Source organism: Cyanistes caeruleus, chromosome 18, assembly GCF_971803275.1.
Source record: "Cyanistes caeruleus chromosome 18, bCyaCae1.hap1.1, whole genome shotgun sequence".
Lineage (NCBI taxonomy): Eukaryota > Metazoa > Chordata > Aves > Passeriformes > Paridae > Cyanistes > Cyanistes caeruleus.
In genome coordinates this window covers 12,484,503-12,488,047 of record NC_141718.1, presented here as the reverse complement: position 1 = coordinate 12,488,047, position 3,545 = coordinate 12,484,503, and positions in this window count along the sequence as shown.

Genomic DNA, 3,545 nt, shown 5'->3' with positions numbered 1-3,545 from the left:
GATGAGAAGGGACCCTAAAGCCCATCTCATTCCACCCCCTGCCATGGGCAGGGACACCTTCCACTATCCCAGGTTGCTCCAGGCCCTGTACAGTCTGGCCTTGGACAGGGATGTGAGTGTTGAATCCACTGATCACAGCCAGAGTATTTGCATTCCTATTTTTCCAGTGTAAAGCCAGCTCCAGAGCCAGGTACTCGCCCCATCAGCCAATCGATTCTGCATTAGAACAGTGGGTCATTGATGCTCTGCGAAACACCAAACAGGCCCGTCTGGCGCATGGACACCCGGGGCGGTGTTTCCTATGGAAAACTGTCAGCCTTCGGAATCTCAGCCTCCGCTTAAAGGAAAGATCTACATACCAACCAGACTTAAATTAGCCTTGGAAACCAATTCTGGAAAATGTGCCAACTCAGATGCAAATCCCTCTTACTTACCTCGTGATGACAACAAAAGCCTGGTGAAATTTTACTCATCCATTAACAGAAAAGACCTTGCCCGGCGACACACGTGGGTGGGATTCCAGCAGGGTGACATTATGCTTTTGGCACGAGGGCCTTGGCCCCCAAGAATGGCAGCCCTGTGGCATGACAAACGCAGGCCACAGCCACATACTTCACCTGCTGACTCAAGGGGAAGAATGCAGAACCTACAAAAATTAAACTGCCAGCCAAAATCCTGAGATGGTAATCTCACTGAACAGCCCCTGGGGTAAAAGATTGATGATTAGAATTACACTCAGGAAAACACTGGCTGATTTCTAAACACCTTCAGAGCAAGGTATAGCCAAGACATTCCACTGGGGTCACTTCCTAAATCCACTGGAGGGAAAACATGAGCACTCAGCTCACTGGGACAGTGTTTTCTGTTTCACCACCATGGATAGAGGCCCCTCCACGCTCCATTAACATCAATGTCAGAACTCTCCTGCTTTTAGCACAAACTCATTTTCATTTCTCCTGCTCCTGGGTCATGTTTCGTTTCTCCTCTTTGCCACCTCTCCAAAACTGAAACAGCAGCAGCAGTGATCAGATCAGATCAGATGACTTCCTAGGTCACACACAGCCATGGAAATCCCAAAAGAATCCTCCGTTTTCAGGTGAAAACCAAATGTCGACACCTGTCCACCTGCTTCCCGCACAACCAGGGTTATTTTCCTCTTGAGGACTGGGTATTTAAGGATGTGGTTGAGACAATGCGTTTTCTGTTTGACTTCAGTTTGGCTTTCAGTTTGAAACCGAGACTGCTCTTCTTGTTAAACGCTGTCCCAGAAAGAAGGAAGGACTTCCAGAAGCCCCAGTCACCTGTCTGTGGCTCGGCAGGTTGAGGATAGCCACACCACAGCGATTGAAGAGCCCGCGGTCGGATAAATGAGAACAGGTTCCCCTCCTTCTCTGGTTTTCTGAAAAACCCTGGGGAGCATTCGCTTCCCCCTTGCAAGAATGCTGCTAATATTTTGGTTTTTTAAAGTAGCTTTTAATCTTAATTGCTGTTGGGATCTTTGGGCGATCAAAGGGAGGATGGCTGTGATTCTTTGTATTACTCACTGCTGCATTAGCACCGGGATCACATATTCATTTATTTTGGTTGAGGAGGTAACAGTCTCCTTTCACTGCACGCACACAATTACTGTAAGCATGCAGGGGACTTGCCAAATGATGCATGAGGGGAGGAGGAGAATCTTTGAAGAAAATTGTTCAAACGTAATTTAGTTCACTAATTGGCAAGGGACCGTTACTAACGAATCGCTTCTGTTTTATGTCAGTACTGAATCAGGTTGATGATGTGTAACATACATTAAGTCAGTTAATGAGTATTAACTAGAAATGCGACTGAAACACAAGAAAAAGGGTTTTTCACCTTTAACTAGCCAAGCTGAATCACCAATAAATAAAAGGACATGTGTAAGTGGCTTAGATGATTCCAATCTGCAGTGGAAAGACTTTTCTTAGAATCTGATGGTAACCACAACTTTGTGGGAAAAAAAAAAAAAAATCAGACGCTTACTGTGGCACTTCATCACCACTTGCTTTAATTCTAACCAAGCCTGAAATGAAAATGACTAAAAGTCATTACCGTAAAATAGCTGATTAGAACCCAATGTGAACTGACACAGTGAGTCCTGGCCCAGGCTACGAGACCAGGGCATCGTGGGGCCAGCAAAGACGTGTTGACTTGGTGGTGGCTGTGTGTGCACTTTCACTGGGGGACAGGACACTGCCCAGTCTGCACCAGGCAGGCTGATGTGCCCCTAACCCTTGGGAACCACGTGGAGAGGAGGGAGATCACCTTGCTGGAGCAGCCACAATCACAGCCACGCTCCACTGTCACCTCTGTGTGTGACCCAACAGCACGGCACGGCTTTGGGTGCAGTCAGGGCTGCAGGAATGTGGGAGCCCAGCAGTGCCAGGGCAGAGCTGAGGTGACAGCAGCCCACGTGCAGAACCTGGCTCACTTGTGGATGTGCAGCCCTGAGAGCAAACACTGTTACAAAACCCAGGCAGGAGGGAAGGTGCTGCCTGGCTCTGGCATGTGAACAAACTGGCTTATTAGGCCACAGGTGCAAAAATGAGAACATGGAGTGGAAGTGAGGATAAAATGGAGAATTCCTGTGTTCTGCAGGTTTTGTGAAATAGGTATCAGGCCATGGAACCTGCCAGACACTGTGGGGGGTTCAGGGACAGGTCTGTTTGCCATGGGCCAAAGGGGGACAGCTGTGGGATTTGCTTTAGGATTGCAATGCAACACCTGGAGAAGGAGGGTGACAGAATATCTCAGAGGTTCAGCCTGGGCATTACCTCTGCTCAGTCAGGCAGGTCCAGCCTGGCCTTCACAACTCGAGATTTTCAACTTTCTGGCCAAGCAGAGTCAAAGCAGAAGGGAGATGCATCAATCCCATCTCCTGGCAGCGTTAGGCAAGGAAAGATCACTGTTCCAGCAGGAAGGAAGGGCCCTGATGTCTGCAGCCAGTCTTGGACACTGCCACAGCAGATGAGAGATCCAGACTCTATGGATCAGACACTTGTCATGTGTTGTTCTCCTTACCTGTATTTGCAGCCACCAGGCACCTTTCTTACAGCTGGTTCTAAACTGGGGACACTGCAACACAATTGGTATTACAAATTTATATTTATATCAGCCGAACTGCTGAGCCCCTCGGCACACAGTGGGGTGCTGATTTAGAAATAAGCTGATAACACAGTCATGGCAACAGTACTTGCAGAGTCAGAAGAAAAACCTAAGCATCCAGCACCAGCAGAAAATGTGTACAGATTAGTTTATCTCTGCACTCAACAGAGATAAGACCCCTTCTTTTTAAAAAAAATCTAAGCTCCGGAAACAGCAGAGGGTGAAGTTAAGCACAATGTGGTGGATCTTTAGACAAGCTGCCTGCTGGCATTGACACCTTAGAGTTCATCTGGAAATTATGCCATTAAACAGGGGTGACAGTGGCACAGGACAGTCCAGCCCCAGAGGAGAGGGTTTATCCAGTGAGGGGCAGGGTGTGTGGGGGAAAGAGGCAGAAAGAAGCACACAGACACCATTAA